The sequence below is a fragment of the Rhyacophila brunnea genome, unplaced genomic scaffold (assembly GCF_057557595.1).
Source record: "Rhyacophila brunnea isolate RB1 unplaced genomic scaffold, BYU_Rbru_1.0 scaffold_5, whole genome shotgun sequence".
Classification (NCBI taxonomy): Eukaryota; Metazoa; Arthropoda; class Insecta; order Trichoptera; family Rhyacophilidae; genus Rhyacophila; species Rhyacophila brunnea.
The window spans coordinates 36,390,423-36,411,830 of NW_028233170.1; positions in this window are offsets into that span (position 1 = coordinate 36,390,423).

The following is a 21,408-nucleotide window of genomic DNA, read 5'->3' on the forward strand; positions in this document are numbered from 1 at the left end:
TTGTTCGCAAAGTGAAGCTGGGCTGAAAAACTTTTGACCGTCTGAATAATGTCTTCAAAAATGACCCGTACCTTAAGCCGCGTTGACACGGTCCAAGTATGATCCAAGTACACTCGTATGTGACATCTTCATACTAATTATTCCTATCCAAGCTACTTGGACCGCGTCCTACTCATCCAAGTTAACTTGGATAGGAATAAATAGTATGGAGCTGTCACTTGGATAGGAATAAATAGTATGAAGCTGTCACTTGGATGAGACATCTTCATACTAATTATTCCTATCCAAGTCTACTTGGATCGTACTTGGACCATGTCAACGCGGCTTTAAGCGCAAAATGTTAAACCAGTGTGTGCTTCCCGTAATCACAAGTGAGTATGAAACATGGACCCTAAGTAAAGGAGAGACCCAGAAACTTATAGTAGCACAGCGTGGTATAGAGAGGTGTATGTTGGGCATAACGCGAAATGACAAAAAGCGGAATGATTGTATAAGAAAACAGACAAGGGTTTGCGATGTAATAGTGTTCTCTAAAAACCACAAATCGAAATAAGTTGGATACATAGCTCGAAAAAGGGACAACCGATGGACAAATGTAGTCATCCAGTGGTACCCAAGAGGTACAAAACGTCCGCAAAATAGACCTAGAGACCGCTTGATCGATGAAATGGTTAACTACTGCGGAAGTACGTGGCAATGCAACGCACAGGAACGAGATAAGTGGAACCAGCTTGGAGAGGGCTTCATCCAGCAGAGTATTGATTCAGACTGATGATGATGACTCTAACGATGCTACTTTTCCACCAATGATAGTTACTCTGAAATTCCCTTTATTAATATGTCTTCTACTTGTCATTATTTACACATGTACCTACTTATAATATCTACGCTCTATAAGAATATACTATTGCAGTATGTATCTATCTCATTTTTTTTTATAAAAATACCTAGATAATTTTACGTACTAAAATTTCTCCTTAAAACTATGACAATGGCTTTAGAATATTCTGCATTTTTCTCCTGGCAGAAAACACTAAATAACACTTAGTGTAATCAGTACCGCTGAAAAAGACAACATGTGTTCTGGCAAAAAACACTAATTCGTTTTTTTATAAACAAATAAGAAAATAAACATAAAAAAAGAAAATTTTACTTTATTTTTTACTTTAACATTCTTAATAAATAAACAGTCTTTCTTTTAAAGTCATCATTTTTACGATTACTTAATAAACTCACATGATAGACCATTGCAAACATTTTAAAAACTTCAAAGTCCAATTACTTGAAACTAGTATTCTCCAGTTAGTGTGTTCTGCCAGAACAGAGACGATATAAACTTGACTAGCTTAAACGATCAAAAAATTTGTATTTGATAAAAATAATACTGAAATGTCATTTTGACATGCCATATTGATTTCCATAGTAACGCACGTATATATTAATAATTTAGTTGCTAGTACCCCAGACCCCTAGCAACCAATAATAGTGTCGAAATAACTTTACAAAACAGAATTAACTGAAAATGAATTCAATTGTACTTAAAGATGGATAAAAGTATTAAAACAATGCATTGGCATCGTGTTCTGATATATTCTAGAAGTTTTAAATGTCTAGCTAGTCGGGAAGTTAGTTAAAAATCGATTGCAAGATTTGTACCGGACAAATAACCACCGGACAAATAAGAATACGAGCTAAGAAAAACGGTGTAAAATTAGCAGTACATATTGTACTTATTGTAATAACAAAAAAAATATTCACATATCCAGTCACGCGTTTTGGGTGGTGGAGGCCCAACGCACTGACTGATTTAGAGGCACCCACGGAAAAAAAACCAAAAATTCTAAATATTTTTTTATTTAAATGATTTAGTCTTATTTGCATTCTTTTTCATAAATAGACCATTTTTTACAACTTACGGATATTAAAATATCAACACAAACATTGCCAAACTACATTAAAAATTATATATTTTTATAAAAAATATTCTCTTCCTTCCTTCAGATTTGTATGCGCAGACTTTAATAATTAAATAACTTTTCACTGTTTACATAGGTATTTAATGTCTAATAACTGTTATACTACCTAGGTACCTACCTAATTGATATATTTTTATTTTACTAAATAAGGTAGATACATTTAAGATTTTGGTATAGTTACATTAATAATTTATTCTATTTTAGAGGCTCCCTTTTAAATCTTTTGACGAATTTTTTGCGTCACTTGCATTAGATAAAAACCGCTACTGCACACATCCGTGATAAATTATAACAATTTATTATTATTCTTAATAATATTATATTAATCTTGCGTAAAGGTAAAATTGGAGTGCTACATTCCACTGATATTAAAACTTTCGAGAGATTATTAATATCAAATAAATAAAAATGAAACGTTTGTGTTCTAATCCGTGACTCCATCTAAAAAATAATTATTAAATTTCATAACGCTTCAAACGTTGTGTTTGTACGATTGGAAAACCGGAAAATAGTCTTTATTTGTTGCAAAAAAATCAATCAATCCAATTTATTAATTAAAAACGTCCATTGTGCATTTTTTGCAACAAAAAAAAGCATAAAAGTCAACAGGAAATCCAATTTTATAGTGGAAGTAGAGTATTTTGCCCGCTGGCAGCACACTGTACAAAATTAAAATCCCAACCTGGCTGTGTTTTCAATATAATATTTTACTCTTTCGATTTCGAAAAAAAATATTGTAGACTTCAAAGATTTATGAAATATACGCGAAAACGCCTATTATATGAATTGCGCCAAGGGAAATATTTAGTGAAGACCTTTCGGAAAATTTATACAAATATAACGATAAAAATATATTTTTGGCGTTTGATATTTTATTTTATGTTAGTTATGCTTTTTTTTATTATTTATAGGTCAAAATAATAATATTGGCATGTTTATAAAAAACTAATATATAAATAGTACATTCGGTGAGGAATAAAAACGGAAACCGTTTCTGAATAAATACTACCATCGTCTATTTTCTTTTTTGAGTATACGAGCCAAGATAATATTTAGATAACATAAAAATATACTTAGTAACTGGTACTAGATAGTAGATAACATACGACACATTATTATATTGTATTACAATATTTTAAAGAATTTTTTTAAAACACTCCTAATGTTTCGTAAAAATAAATTAACTACTTTTAAAAGTTTAATAGCAGATTAATAGAGGTCAATAAATATGATTTACGAATAAAATAGCCATGGTCTACACTCCAGAATTATAATTTTTTTTCATCAGATGAGGTTCATTATTCGTTTAAAGCCCTAGTGTTTCACTACAAGGTGCATCCAACCAGCTTAATGATTTCGCCCTTACAGCGGGCTTTAGTAAAACTTTTCTAACCACATTAAATAAAAAAATATTATCCAGTTATTTTGTTTTGGACTGGGTGCATTACGCCCACAACTGGTAATGTAGTTTTTTAGTAACAGTTGAAAATTTGTATTAGACATTGTTAATTCCTTCTCAAAATTTTGATTATAATGTTAGTTATGTTAGTATAAATTGAGATTGAGAATTACATTCATTCAATTTACACTTTATTATTCATATTATATTCAGTTTGAACAATCCATCACATGTTGAAAGCACATTGGATTGAGATAAACATAAGACAACCAACTGCAAAATTGCTAGATGGATATATTGAGCTTCAAGGTCTGTATATACTTTATGTAAATGTTGGGAATATGAAAACTATTAAATACTATGACTATTATTAATATATCTTTATTACCAGAAAAAGAATATAAAATACATTAATATATCTTAGGATATTAATCAATAATACAGTTGGTTCCTTTTCATTTTATGACATTTTCCATACAAACAATCACCAGAAACTATTTTACATAAAGGAACCAATAGCTGATTCCCTTTTTTATTATTCCATATTACTTGCAAAGTCGTCAACTATTCATCAATCATAAAATATCAAATTGCAAATAAACATTTGTATATCTTTAATAACAAAATAACTTAAGGTAAAGATAGATTACTCCTTACCATCTAAGAAATCTTGACCCTTTGCCTCTTCTGATACTTTGATACTGACTATGACAGATACTTAGCAGTTGGTTTTTTTTTCATAACAGAAAATTTGAGGTTTAGAACATTTGTCCGTTAAAACGATACGTCAGTGAAACGGCAAATAATTTTCAACTATAGGCGCGACGAAATTTTGGACTCGCTGGCATTCGGAGAGAGAACGTCGAGCTGGGAACACGTCAATTTGTTTCGTGATAGCGACGGGGATATTAATTCCTAAATCGTGTAAAGATGACTAAAAACGTTACCCATTTACTTTAAAAAGAAAACATGTCAATGAATATATTATTATTGTTACTAATAAAACAATAAACAGAAAATTAAATGGACGCATGTTGGATTTATATTTCGGTCGGCATGCGTCATTTGCACCCGCGACCCGCAATCCGCGCATCACCTAGCCACGATCTCTTTAGACCATGCCTCAACTGAGGTATAGCCTTAAGCAAAAAGAAAATAATGTAAATAACATGGAAGCTGGACCGAATTGAACTTGGATCTCTTTGGCAAATTGAAATTTGGATTTTTTTGAACTAGTTCCCATTCATAACTCAAAATACCTGAAAACGTTAGTTGGTTCCTTTTTGCTTATCACCATCCCACTATGGGACTGAATATAAGAAAGCCGGATAAGATATCCATACCTACTGCCACAAGATGAAAATAACGGTGTGCCGCACATGAATAAAGTTTTATACAGCTTCAAAGTCACTAAAAATATTGTTTGTTAAACTGTTTCAATATGTGCGAAGTATACTTTGGACCTAGAATATCGACGTTTTTTCTCATTTTACCATAATAATTCACCCTTGTCTGCACGAAGGCATTAAGCCCAGTGTGTGTTTAGTTTGTAATATTTGACGTGATTTCCTTTTCAGAATTATTTCAAATTCCTTTAAGTTCTATAGACATATTTGTCTAGCCGCGGTTATCATTAGTCTTGATCAATGTGTAATATATTACAATCAATGTCTCAATAAACGCGAACTGTGCAGTCACTGTTTTTTATCCATCTGTATATTTCAACTCAATAATATTACGAGTATGTAAGTCTCGCTCTATCTAACCACCACTCTTCCTCTAAGAGTGTTCGAGTAAAAAACAATTTTATTATTTCATGTAGGTACTATACATAATATTTTCATGAAATTGTATATTTTTTACATATTTAAATTCTTTCATACAATAGTTACTTTTTAAAAATATAAATAATTATGAAGTGGGTATTATTGTTCGTCTCAAATTATCCACCTGGTATTCGTAGTTTCCCTTAGCACAATACAGGATTAATATTAAACGAACTTCACTTTTCCATTCCGTAGATTTTTTGATTTCCGGAATAAAGCATAAGCAATGTCAATACAATATAATATTTTCCATTTTCATTTATTGAAATGCGTACTTAATATTTTATAACTCTGTATATCCCAAGAAGACATTTTATTTACTTTTAAAAATTTCAAAAACTAGATTCCTTTTGTATTTTTTAAGTATTAATGATTTTTTTATTAGGAAATAGTTCACCATATAAGTATAGAATGTGTTTATCAACGTATACACTCCAAAACTTAGAAACAGTGGACGAGTTTGTATATCTGGGATTGACCATCAGTGGAAAGGGCGGATGTGAAGCGGAAAAAAGAAGGAGCACACATATTGCAAAAAATTCGATGACACGTCTTACCACTATATGGAAGGATAACTAAGAATTCCGATTGCCACAAAAATGAAGCTTGTGCAAACAATATTGTTCTCTATATTTTTATACGGAGTCGAGTATTGGACACCAGTCAATCATCCAGAGACTGCAGATAAAGGAACGACTCTCAACAATATGTCTGATACGAATTCTGCATTTTTTTGACATATTATCCAGCGCAGACTGAACAACCTGGAGAGACTAGTGGTTTTGGGTGGCCTCTAGTGAAGGCAAAGCAGAGCTGAGCGCTGGAGCGACCAAGTGAAAGAGCAGACTGGGGGCACCATTGATTCTGCCCTGAGAGAAGCTGAAGATCAAGAAGGATGGAAAGTCTTGGTCGCTCAAAGGATGACAAAATTTAAAAGTGGTCACGATCCTCAACCATGAGTGTACGACGAAGAAGAAGAAGAATATGAATGACACTACTCTTTTCGTAACGGTAATGTCGTATGTTGCACTACGACACAACAGGTCAAACATAACACTACAACTTTACTGATCATGATGATTTATTTAGTAAAAAGTTTATATAAAAAAACAATTGTATAGTATAATATGATATATAGTCATCTAGTGGTATCTAATACGTAAAATATATCTGAAGTGTAAATCTGGAAGTTCATACTGTCACCTCCGAAAGGGGGAGGGGGTATAAGAGTAGCGCTGGACTCCCCCTGATGATGTAAGGTCACGGTGATCGTCTGCTGGCTTCTTCTTTCGGGGACATGCTTATTGATTGATAACGCGGAATTACAGGCGAAAACAGGGCGTTTTATTGTCGGAATTCATTTACAGTAAATTCAGGTCTCATGGCCTTGGATCATCTAAGGATGCCATGGTTTAGGCGGTAACAATACATCATTCATCTAGCAGGGACATATCTAGACCGATGACTATGGTATTATATAAGGCAAAGCATTACAATAGTCTTAACTACTTGGAGACCTTGTAACTATTAATGAATCATTTAGAGAGAAAAAACAATAGAGCAGGATTAGTGTCAAAATAATATAATAATATATATACCTAGTTAAATTATGATTCTGGTACACCGAGTATAAATTTAAAAATATAATAAACGAAAAATTTATAATCCTCTTGGATCACTTTGTAAAAATAAACGCAACGGGTATAAAGTAATATAAACCAGTGTATTTTTAGTAGAGTAGGTATAGAACTCGTAAATAATATTTCGGTATGGGCGGTTCGTGGTGGAGGTGTATTATATTAAAGCTACGACGGGGATGTTCTCCGCACATGGCAAAAGGTGACGCAGTATCTAGGTCCAGTGCTGGCGGAATTTTATATTATAAAAACATACTTAGAGGCACATAAAAGAAAACTAAAATAACGATAAATAAAACTGTCATAAGGCCCATATTGATTATATGTATTCGGAAAGCTGAGATTTATCAAAACGTATGAGAGGGAGTTGAATTTATTTGAGGTAGGTCTTCGGAGACGTATGCAACTAAAATAAAACGTGGTGAAAAGGTCCATTCATGAAACATCTGTCTAGAACAGGTTACATGTAAGTTGTACATATGCAGTTCATCGTGGGACACTTATTCGTGCGCCGCAGTACGTGAAACATGAGTTCGTATATTATATATGTACGTATGTTCGAACATTTCACCGTGGAATACATTTGTACGTATCTTACAAAATGTGGCAATAGCTTGCAAATAGTACTGTTCCAATTAGATTAATCCTAACCGAACCTAACCTAGTAAAGACATCTCCACATGTTGTAGCATACGTACAAATATACTCCACGGTAAAATGTTCAACGAAGAACTCGTCATTTAATTAAATGTTACACGAACTCATGTTTCACGTACTGCGGCGCTCGAATAAGTGTCCTGCGGTGAACTGGTTACGTACAGATTTCCAGATATGCTTGAACAATGGTCCCCACTTCAGTTACATGAAAATTGTACGTATGTACCTAGTACACTTTGTACCGTACCAAAAAAATACGCATTGTTCGTGGAGAATTCCAGACAGTAATGTTCCAATTTTATTAGATTGAATAAGAAAATTAATTTGATATTGATTAGTATTAAATGTCTAATATTTATAAGTAGATGTATATAACTTGATACTTGCGAAAACCTACAAGAATTTTATATTAATTATACAATATATTGTACTTATTTATAATTTACTTAACTGTCAATTTCTCCTGTCTCTTCTTTATATTCCGGTAGTTTTTATTTCGTAATTTGTAAGTGTTTTAATTAGGAAATTGATCTCAATACTATACGGTCATATTTTTTCGATACAACATCTCACGGTGAAGTGTGGTACGGTCAATTTTCAATTTTATGGAAATACTTCACATCGATTATATTGAGCAGGCCATGTGTTAAGGATGGAACGTACCCAACTACTGCCAAAGTTGCTATTCTTCAATATACCAGAAGGTAAGAGGAGGGTTAGGAAACCTAGACTGTGGTAGTTGGGACACATACGATGGAGAGAGTTGGTGATGACGTTTACTGGAGGCGCATAAGATACATGGTTGCAGTGGTGATGATGATGAATGGCTAATTAATAATGTATTTGTTGTAAAATATTTTTCCTCATTGACCCGTTGCAGAGTCCGTTCTCAATAGATGATAATTATAAAAGTGTATTTTATGATATTTATTTAGGTACTTACTTTAAAACTGTGAAGACCTGTGCGGAAAAGGAGGACATGCATTGCATAAGGGTGACAAATGAAGGAACGGCTACAAAAGTACCTATCGACAATTCAGTTTAAACAATAATTGTAGCATAAAATCCTGACAACATAACTGGTATTGTCTTGTTATACCCATTGTAATACATAATATTAATAGCGGATTATCGCAACAGACATTTCCACAAAAGTGCCCCACAAATAGACTTTCACGTATATCTAGCATATTATTTTACCGTGTCACATGTAACACGTAGCTTGTTTTTGTATCAATGCTATAGGGTTAAATAGGATCGTTCACTACATATTATAAATGATGATATATGAAACACTTTTGCCTGTTATCGCGAGGGATGGTTTCCAATCCTGTGGGTCTATTCTATACTTATCGAACACTAAATTGATAAATAGTATCAAACTTAGGGTAGGTTCGTATCAAAATATTAGCACTTATTGTAACAATTACACGAAGCCGGTTTTTATTGTTGCAATAAGTGCGATATTTTAACAGCAGCAAGATAGGTGCTGTTAAAATATAGCACTTATTGCAACAATAAAAACCGGCTTCGTGTAATTGTTACAATAAGTGCTAATATTTTGATACAAACCTACCCTAAGTTTGATAATATTTTTCACTTTATCACTTTAGCGGTCGATAAGCATAGAATAGACCCACTGGTGTCATAATGAATTTGAATTTACATGCGCCTGTCAATTACCTACGTGGTCGCAGCCATGATTTATTCTTGATTTTAACCATTTCATCGTGTCAAGCCTATCAGGCACCATTAGTGAGGGTGCAAGATTAATAAATGCGCTCCCTAAAGACATAAACATTTTCAATGACGTACTTTGCATTTTTTTTTTTTTTGAAACTGTATTTTTTCTGTATACAATTGTATGTTTTTTGTTTTCAAAAATTATATTTTTCTGTATTAAATTGTACTTAACTCATTCGCTGCTGACTATATAATGAGATGTTAATTAGCACCTTTAAAATGCACGTTAATTACATCGATCGGCCCCCTGGTCATTACGCGCATGTGCGTCTTCAGCGTTCAAAGTATTAAGTATGTTTTGATTTTTTTTTGTTATTATTATTATATTTTTTTCTATATTCTCTTCTTTTCTCTTGTGAGGTTAATGTTTCACTTATAATGTAAATCTCATGTTGTGTACGTCTTGAATTTAGATTTGTTATCTCCACAATGTTTTGTATTCTTAAATAAATAAATGATTTTAATAAATATATTCCCGTCAAATGCATATTCGTAAAAAGTTGTAAAATAGTAGTATTTAATATATTAGTTATTAAGTCTTCAAAATTTTTTATTAAATCCATATTTTGTTGAATGTATACATTTAAGATTAGATGTACCTAGTACATATTATTGTTGGCGTGATTAGTAACTAACTCATATAAATAATATGGTTTTATAATAAAGTTTTTGTTAAATTCACAATTTTTGAGTTATTGATAATGCCAACTGGTTCAGACTATAAACTTATCCTCAGAACGATTCGACGATAATTTGATAAGTTACAAATTGTAAATAACGGATAAATAAAAATCTCAACGCGACGCCTTTTGCATTTAACGTTGCGAGTAAGTGAGCCAGTTTTTGAACAGGTTTTGAAATATAGTGTGCTATACTAGACGGTTATATAACTATAAATAAATATAGCTAAACGAACGCCTTCCTTGGATGAAGCTTTCAAAAGGAGATGTACAATTTTTAAAACATTTTTCATCTTAGAGCAAGTACTACCCCTTTCTTGCGAAAGACTTATGGAGAGAAATATTATCCCTATTAGAAAAATATATCTAATAATATAGGTACACTATTATAAGTCTATGTTATTAATAATATATTAAACCATATTATAATCTATTGTTATATTCTACTTTACAAAAAAATATATTTCCATATTTTTTTACTTCAAGACTGAGTATAATATAAAGATTTAAGAATGTACCTACACTTCATTTTATTGATAATGATAATATGTACTTTGCAAAAGCTCAGAAATATATTATGTAAAATTGAACTACAATATAGACCGCCTGGGATAACATAGTTATTGATAATTATTTACAAGAATGCCTGGTGGTTTAATGAATAAGAGGCATCGTTTGTAGAGTGAATGTGAGTTTGAACCCAACTCGATTTCATTACCTTTGTATGATTTTTTATTTTCTAATACCTAATTCTATAAAAAATATGATTTAATTTCTCGTCCGGAAAAAATTACAGAAAACTGTAGTGGGTATAATATATCAACTATAGTGTGTTGTTTTCCATTTGCACAAAATATAATATATTATAAGAGGAGATAAATATAGGAATTCAACCTAGTGGCAGAATTTGAACCTGATACCTACATATTACTAATAATAATAGTTTATGATGGATAGAATTATTATTTTAAAAATGGTTATTAAACTTTGCATCAGACTAAAATAAATAATAATTTAAGTTTTTTATTATTATTGCAATAATATTGTTATCTACTTCATTAAAAAGTATTTAGTAATACATAATATTATCACAGTTCTATTCCCATATATATCACGTTTAATCTAAATAATGTTGTGTTTTGTCATCTTTTATGCGTACGTTAAATTAAGCCAGTAGGTAGCGAAGATTTTCTTATGTAACGTAATCGATCTGTGTTTAAAAAGGGCATACAAACCGAACAAATCTATCACATACAAATTAAATATAACAAAATACAAATAATAAATACTCAATACACAAAAAATAAACGATTAATATTATTATTTTACTGTCATCTTCAATAACTATTATTTTTATTTATAGCATATAATCCCACTAAAGAAATACACTTATATTTTAGTATGTACGTTTAGTGTTAATGGTTTTTGTTTAGTTTTTATCGCGGAGGCTGAAAATCCCTAAGCTCGCCAATGTGATATTGTTATGATATTAAAGAAAACGTTAAAATACACAGATAAATAAAACCATATTACGTACTAATACAGAGAATATAAAGAATTGAAAACCAGCCAACCATAATATTATCAATGAAATATATCAGTAAACTTGCACCATTATTACGTAGTATGTTCATTCAGTTATTGCACCTAGTAGGGTGCGTCATAGCAAAGGTATTGCAAACAATTTACCCGCGTGCTTGTGAAATATATTGTTTTCATAAGGCGAGTAAACACGTCAGTCGAAAGGTTTATTTTCTCGCACGAAGATAGTGAGCGAAAACAAAAAGATACGTGCGTGAGAATCGAGGTAATCCCTAACCTGTAAAATATGGCTAGGTCGAGCTTTCGTTAAAGCTGAGCCAAAGTGAAAAAATGAATTATTATACTCCGTTTTTTCTGAGCTTTTACCTGCTCGGACTTTCGGCATGATAAAAAAGCTTTGTTCATAAGTGCCCGGTGGTTGTAAATAATTTTGCGGTAAATTGTTTATAAAACAATACAACGCTACTAAAATCTGTGGATAAATATTTGAATTTTATGCAAAATAAACAGGATTTCCCGGATTTATAATAATAATACTTTTAAAATTAAATTTACATATAAATCTAACATATAGCAATCATATTATTTAGATCAAAATTAATAATTGATGTTAGATAGGTAGCAATATTTATTTAAATATAAAGTGTGTTATTTTATTAAATAATATTATTATAATTGAATACAATATGTAGCCATATCAAGCATATTAAAACACTGCATGCAAGACACAAACAGAAATGTGTTGCTAAAATATTTCATTAATTGAATGCTCTTTCCGGAGAGTTTGGTGTACCCACTTACTAAATTAGTTCATTTTAACATAACATTATAAACGAAATAGTGTAACAGCTTTACAAAAAATAATTTCAGCTATCACCAATTGGTAAATCCAGAAAATTTACTAAATCTGTTGTAATACAAAAATGGATTTTGGATTCATAGATAAGATGATAGTTCAAAAGGACTTTAGTCAGTTTAGTTTTAACATAAAATAAGTTCGTTATTAAAAAAATCCTGTTATTTAGGATGTTATAAAATTAATGATTAGACGTAGTACATGTGCAAGAATCTTACATTGATGCTTATATTCGATATTAACGACTCTAAAATTTGTTGTGGTTATTATAATATTAAGGGTATTTTATACGTTTTCAAGATAGGTCGACAATATACTACTCTAAGAATTCACACACTGTGATAAAGATTAAGAGTGTTTCAATAAAATAGATAATTTACAGCCAATTTAACGAAATACGAAAATTTAACATACATAACTTGAAAACCGAACTCGAACACCTCAGATATATTATACCAACTAGAAAAAATCACATTTGAAAAAAATACCACGCCCTACGGGATTTGAACCCGTATATCCACTGGTATCGCGCCAACATTCTCTAACAAGTTATGTATGTTTAATATTTATATAATGTTACATTCCCAAATCTTGCTAATTATTCGTTGAATAAAAAATGGGTTTTAAAAATTATTAGCAAGTTTAAATAGACGTTATAACTAAATATTTGGCGAGAGCCGGTCGTCAGTTAGTAATTAAGGTAATTATTAATGATTCCTTAATAAAAAGCACAAAATACTTAGTCAAAGTAACGCGATTTGATAAGCATTTCATGTACTACCTACTAGTTTAAATTATCGTAATTAAGTAGGAGGTCCGTAGCTTAATTGATTAAAGCATATTGGCGCGATACCAGTCGATATATGAGTTCAAATCTCGGGCTTCATATTTTTTTCAGATGTGATTTTTTTTAGTATGTATACATTTGATGTGTTTTCAAGTAATGTATGTTCAATATATCGTCTCTGTTCTGGCAGAACACACTAACTGGAGAATACTAGTTTTGAGTAATTTGAATTTGAAGTTGTCAAAATGTTTGAAAATAAATGGTCTATCATGTGAGTTAAGTAATCGTAAAAAGGATGACTTTAAAATAAAGACTGTTTATTTATTAAGAAGGTTTCCTGACGGTAAAGTTTGAAATAAGGAACATTTTGGTATAACTAACTCAATATGTAATTTTTTCGAATTAGTGTCTTCTGCCAGAATAGTAACGATATAGAAAGTTACATTCTCAAATCTTGTAAATTATTCGTGGAATAAAATAAATTGTTATTAACAATTGAATTTAATTTCAAATATTTTATGTTTAAAAACAATAGAAATTCAACTTTATATCTCTAGCTAGTACATCAAAATTTAATAATTTTGATTAAAGAATAATTAACCATTATCATTAAAGTGTTTTGAATAAATACCCATAACCTATAAGTTTTCTAAACATAACTTATAAAAACTGTAGATACATAAAATTGCTAGTGCAATCAATAGAATAACATTATTATTTCTAATATTTAGAATACTTTTTAAAAACCACTGTTGTTGGCGGGGTACGTCTATAGGAGCAGCTGTAGAAATTTGTTCGTTTTAAAATATGCGGGTAATTACTTCGAACAAAAAAATAATGACGTTGCTTAAATTTTGTTTATTGAGTACAATTTATATAATTTATAGTTGATAACTATATAATGACTATATAACATACCATTCAAAAAGATTTATAATGCGCATTGTTATAATATGCTTTATTGTAATTAATGATACGTCGTAATATTATGTAAATAAAGGTTCTCTAACCACTGAATCTCTAATCCACGACACCTCATACATGTGCAAGTCAAGAATTAAATCGAATAAGCTTTATAGTATATCTTATAATTGATTTAAAAGCTATTTTAAATTACACAATTAATGATATTCAATTTATAATTAAATCTACATTTAATTAAACAAATTTTAATGTATCGTTCTAAAAATACCTTAAACTTTTGAAGTATGAATATTGAGAAAAAAAGTAGTGCCTTGTTTTAACAGAATATATCATATTTTTTTACGCTGTGAAAAAATGCAATAGATTCGCTTCATACGAAAATATAAAAATCCACAAAGAAAATATACATGTAGGTATATCCGATCTTTGAAGTGCAAAAATTAGTAACACTACACTAAAATAGCATTATAACACCCTAAAAAACATAAATGTTACATTATATCCCCTTGAAAGTTATTCAGTCATATATACATATTGAATGTGTGATTAATAACTCTAATAATTATGCTGCATATAAATAGGTAGTTTGAAATAATCACACCTAACACAAAGTGTCCGTGACTGTGTGGACTTTCTGAATTAACTTTCATAATTTTTCTCTGACTATACAGCCTCAAAGAAAACCAGCGGTGTAATGCCAATCAAAAAAGTCCATCCCCCGTCTTAAAAAAGCATGTTTTACGATTTTTTTTAACGAATTCATTCAGAAGTTACCCATGTGATCAGTGTATCAATGAGATATTGGCGTAAATAAAGACATTAAGTAAATACCTTGAAGGAACAACCTACCATATTTTTTCTTATAATTTTTTCACGCAAAATTTTCTTCTCAAATTGTAAGTTATAAATAACGACACAATTTTATATATTCACGTGATTCCACGTTATTGTGCGTAACAATTTTGGTACCTACGTTAATAATGTCTGAATAACATGATTTATGTAAGAGCATACAAAATCGAAAATACTCTCAAGGCTCTCGAAAAGTACCTTGTAATCGATAAAGCAAGGCTTATAATATATATATGATTCTTGGAAGCGCAGAGTATGGAATTTAACAGGACGTAGACATCACATAGAGGAAATAATCTGTCAAACGATCCCTAACAAAAACAGTTTTCCATTCTTATTATTTCTCTTCCTCAATAGACAATCCATAAAAACGAGGAATTTGTCTCATATCTCTCTCTCTCTGCTTCCTATACCAAAGGTCGTTTGTGTAACAGGACAACGCAGTATCGTTTTACGGATCGGAAGAATGGGATGAAAAAAATATTACACGATGAAACAACCGCGATTTTGTGGCTGTACTGAAGAAAAAACAAATTCAAAACGACACGGTTGTTTTGCACATAAACAATTCGTCGCCAATTATTTTATAAATGCATGCTAATGCAAGGAGTACAACAAACTCTAGAAACTAAAATAATCTTTTTTAAATTAGCGCAAGAGGCCTTGCGTGTTTTGCAGTGCAGAGCTTACAGCGTGCATAATATTATTGTGTTCACTTGTTTAACATGTACGTCAGACGCCCCGCTCCGCAAAATGCTGCCACTGAGGAATTACACTTACTATTTATTGACTTAGATTTTTTTTACATAATCTCTAAATAGAAAGTGTATATCCAATATTTTTACATAATATAAGAGAAAATATAGTTTAAAACTTAGGTTCTCATTTCACTAAAACCAAAAAAAAGTGTCTTTTTACTTAATAGGGCAGTATATACAGTATGTTTTGAAAGGGGAGGAGGCTACGTGCATACGTGACTGTGGATATTGGATTTTTAAGAATTAGTGACAAACATCATAATATATGCTGGAATTTTTACATAATTAAATTAATTGTTAAAAGAATTCAAATTTTATTTATTTATTTTAGCCCACGACTTAAAGCTTTATATTTATATAGTCACGGCCGCTTTCTTAACTAAGCCAACGTAAGTCTTTTTTTACCATGGTCGATCTTGAGTATATGATATTATGCGCCTCTGCGGAGAGGAGCTTGTTTTGACTGCGATAAATGGAAGTACCTAAGTCATTTGCTTAACCTTTAAGGTGCATACTCTGGGTACAAACATACATTGAAAAAATAGCATGTGAATTTACTTGACCCGTGATTAGAAGGCGGGATCTTAACGTGTAACCGCTCGGTAAAAATAGGCACAAATCAAGTGGGTATGTGAGTGCTTAGAAAGTTAAAATTTTCTGATTTATTAGTCTTCCTAATATATGAGTATTTTTTTTAATTGATCTTTTTTTTCCTTAATTATGAAATCCTATCAAGAAAATATTGTATACACCTACATAAAGAAGGAATTGAACTTGGACATTCTTATTTAAATATATAATAATATCTAATATTATATACCAGGTAGCCTCCAGGGAAGGCGAAACAGAGGAAGATCGTCTGCGCGATGGAGCGACCAAGTGAAAGAGCTGACTGGGGGGCACCATCCATTCTGCCCTGAGAGAAGCGGAAGATCGAGAAGGATGGAAAGTCTTGGTCGCTCAAAGGATGGCGAAATTTAAATGTGGTCACGATCCTCAGCCATGAGTGAACGACCAAGAAGAGAAGAGATATACCTACCAGGGATGGGCATACATGAGGTCAACGGGATCCACTTTCTGGATTTTCATATATATAAAGAGCCACCCCATAGTCGGGTTCTCACATAGTATTAAATACACAAATTCAAATTTAATTACATTTATACGCAAATCTTAATTGCTATATAAAGTATAAAAAATACATACCTATAAAGAAAATAAGAAATGATAAAGAAAACAAGAAATAATAAGGAAAGAAAATACCTATATTTATATCAAGAGATATTGGGAGCCGCACTTAATCCAACGAATAGCTGTATTTGCCCACGTCTGTTATATACATTCATCTACATAAAGTATCATTTTTACGTCCTTCCGTCAATACAAGATACCAAGTAAATAATAATAACATACATAATATTATTGTGATTGGAATATTGTTGCACAACACGTGTTTGTTGACGAATTGTTATGAAACGAACAACATCATATCAATGCCTAGAATTTGTCGTAGATCTTCTTACATTGGGGAGATATCGGTATTCCTTTGAGTCTGTGGTTTTGTACGTGTGTTTTTATTCGGACTCAGATATTATTTTGTACCTGTGATGCGAGTTCACTCCAATTACTGTTAAAATATATATTATATAAAATTAGTACTAAAGGTAATGTTATAATTAAATAATATTTTATATTGCAACGTGAGCTTTAAACCATAGTAAATTAAAAATGATAAGGTTTTATTGGGGATTATAGGTTTCATTTAGTTAAGAAAAATAGAGTCGACAATAAACTCGACTTGGTTTTGCTGATTTAATCATGTATAATCTATGTTGTAATGGTTGATGGCCTCAAGTCCTAAAAAATAACAACGGGTTATAAAGAGAACGGCGAGATATATTTATAACGAAGTTATACAAATTGCAGCGTGTTAAAATTGACAATAATAATTAATAATATTTTCCATTAACGTATTGGTATTTTGTGAGTTATTAATTTAAATATGAGAAAATGTTTAGAACAAGTCGGTTTACGGGAAGCCAGGCGGAAATCGCGCCAATTTTCATTGCCTATTTTGGAAAAATTCAAGAATGAAAACCTAACCTAACCTAATCTAACCTTATTTAACCTAACTTAACCTAATCGAACCTAACAAATAATCCATTATATCGGCTATTTTCAAAATTAACTTGCCGTTGGCTTCCCTTAACCCGACAAGAACCAAATGTTTATGTATTTTAAAATCTACAGTATTTGTTGAAAATCTGAATCGCAATTATTGCTTTTCTGAACTAATAAAAAAAATAAAAACCTAATTTAAATGTTTCCCAAAAATTACTGTATTTAAATAACCGTACAATATCTTGAGAGTACATTTAATATTATGCTATACCTGTAGGATGTAGCGTGTAGTCACACTTAATATTCTATATTTATTTGTATAAACTTATTCCCTTAAAAGTTTAAATGGACATAGCGAGGGACCGTATCCCAGTTTATTGGCTCAAGAAAAGAAACTTGACACCAATAGGAAATAGATTTGAAAGGTTTTTGATGTCGCTCGCAAAAATGGGGATCTTATATTATTCCTTTAGTTTTTTCACCACCTTTATAGTGCCTGTGAATAACAAATAATGAGGTAGTATAATTTAAGATGAAATACGCATCAATTTTTTACAGACAGATGTGTCCTATTTTTAAATACATGCGACACTTTTTATTATACGACTGTCGCACATAGAAACTCGCATCGATTGCCGCAGGTCAAATTTGTCGATGTGATTTTATTGTCATTCACAAAACAAATTTTACATAGTACATTACATTTACAATTAAATAGAGAAACAACAATCAAATAAATAAAAGAGTAAAATAAAATAAATAACAAAAAGTGTTAAATTAAACGATAAAAAACCCACAAAACAATAATTATAAAACGACTAATATACCACTTTTCCCCAAGTATATAAAATACTTCATCCAGTCCCCTAGATGCCTAGATACTTCAAGAATAGCTAAAACAGCGATTGCATTACCTCTTTAGATTTCTATGCTTATTCGCTGTTTCCTGTACTCAGTTAAACGGCATTCACGTGTTTTACCAGTCCAATGACGACCAATCTCAGCCACCATCTTAAAAAAAACTGTTCCTATTTAGTTAGTATTATGTCGTACATTACATTTTTGATAAGAAACATCCGCTAAAAATAATTTTGGTGTGGAGGACCTACCTATTTATGTAAAGATAGTTTTACAACACAATGCTGTAGGTAAATTTATTACCTAATATTATTGTATCCTCCATTATTATATTATATAGAGGCTTTACATAACTAAGACATACCCAGGTAATATGTAAATACCCTCAGCAATATGTATATTCAATAAATCGTATCAGAAAATCTCCAAAAGCCATCTGGAAACATTAACATCGGCAAAGGTGATACAATATCACTTGAACTTTTTACGGCTACCCTTGAAAATGTGTTAAGATAAATTAATTAGGAACACAGGTTTATATGTATTAATGGAGATTACATAAGTCACCTAAAATTATGCGGACAGGATTGTCATATTTTGAAGATATCTAAATGACTTCGAAAATTTGATACAAAAACTAGCAATAAAAGTTTTTCTCATTTTATTTTTGGTTAGATTAGGTTCTGTGATTTTTCAAAATCATGTATTTTCGTTAATAACAATTTATCATTATTAAATCATATTAATGTGTAAACAGCATGTCATAATAAAAATATTAATTTTATTGATAATATTTTTTCTTTACTCATTCATTAAAATTATAGTTCTTCTAATAAATGGACAAATAATGTTATCTTTCATATTTATTATCCATTTAAGTTAATTCTATCCTAATGTATCTACTATTTAAGTTAATAAAAAAACTTATTACTCAAAGTATGTAAACCTCAGTTATTTAAGTTTTAAGCAATGTCAAATAGTTGATATAAACACAAAAATGTTTTTTTATTACGTCTGTAGCTGATCGCTTTGTTATACCTAAGTCAATACTGTCAAATATAATATTGCCAATCACATTTCAAATAAATATTTAAAATTAATGTAGTATGTAATGTTTATATTATTATGTTTTACATCACTATTTTTGTGAATAAAATGCAATTTTCTAATGTCACAAGCACAGTTCGAAAATAAATATGTCTCCAATAAACAATTCAAATAACTTCTAGGTTATATAATAAAAAAATGTTAACTACTATAAAAACTTGAGTATTTATATAATCTATCCGCACTCGTCGCTATAGGATTGGTTTCCCGAATATCCGTTTTTGTCGAAATCGACCTTTTAATGCAGAATGTTTTTTTGTACCTAATTGGACTAGAACCATCCCTTTCTTTAAATTACTTTGCAATGGTAATGAATACATCACTCACATGCTGTAAAAATAACAATTTAAATATTTCCATGTATTTAAATATAGGATTATGAAATTTGTTTTTCGTCTCCTGAACATTTGGTCTAATCGGGAAACCAATCCTACAGCGACGCACTGTCAAAGTCTTGAATCTTCATAATGAGTACTCTAAATGATAATGTATGAGATAAAAAATATCACACGATTTCGGTTTAAATGAATAGTTTAGTTAATAATTTAACAAAACATTATAAAGAACTCAACATAAACGCCGCTTAAAAATGAAAACTTAGATTAATTTGAACGAAAATAATGTATGAAAAACAGCAGGGTTAGAACGGAAGCAGGAAGTCGCCTACACAGTGATTCGACCAATTGCAGGACGCTTAGAGTCAATGCAGGAAATGGAAATCAGGGTTCGATGAAAAGATATATTATCTATTTAAGATAAATATAAAGATTTAATAGAGATTCTTAATAGGAACGCGAAAAACAAATCGCAGTGTTTCTGTTTCCATATGACTAAACAACTGATATAATGTATTCATTCAGACAGCTCATTATCCGAATAGAAATTGCTGAAGTCTCATTCAACTCAATGCGGAAAGTATGACTGTACTCAGTTATAATAAAATACGATATGATATTTGCATTCTGGCGGAACTACTTTACGGTAGCAAATTATTGAAACTTGCAAAAGCACGGAGCAACCGTATATTGAGCTTCAAAGATACATTCTGTCGGCGATGCTTCAGAACTAGGAGATTTTCGGCCTGGCTTGTTTTTCTTCATGTCAACTAGATTCTAGCACATTTAAAAGTGATCTAACTAAAAAGCGGACTAAGAGTTAACACAGAATAGGAAATAATTATAGCCGTTAAGTTGGCTAACTATGATGTTCTCAGTATATTTAATTATATTTCACACTGCCACTAACTCACCGATTTCGACGTCCACTGAAACAGTATGACCGTGTATTTGGCACATATATATACTTTCAAAAAACAATAATATTCTTCCCATAAGTAGTACACCGTAAAGATAATGTGATCTAAATATGCCCGATTAATTAATATAAATTTTCTATTTCGCGACTTCTGTATTAATTGTCATACACTTATAGAACAGTGTAAATGAAGACGGTCAAACAGTTGGTCAATATGAAGACTTTTTTTATAGTATTTGAAAGATGGCTGTCTTTTAAGGTTGTCTCAGTAAACGTAATATTTTAAATGTAACTGAATCCATACTTTCTTTTTATAGGTGAGGAAAAGCATATTATTTATTCTACTTTAGAGTTCTTTCATTATATTAAAAATCAATTTCACTAACGTATACATCTACCATATAAATTAATTGCTTTGCCCAATGTTTTGG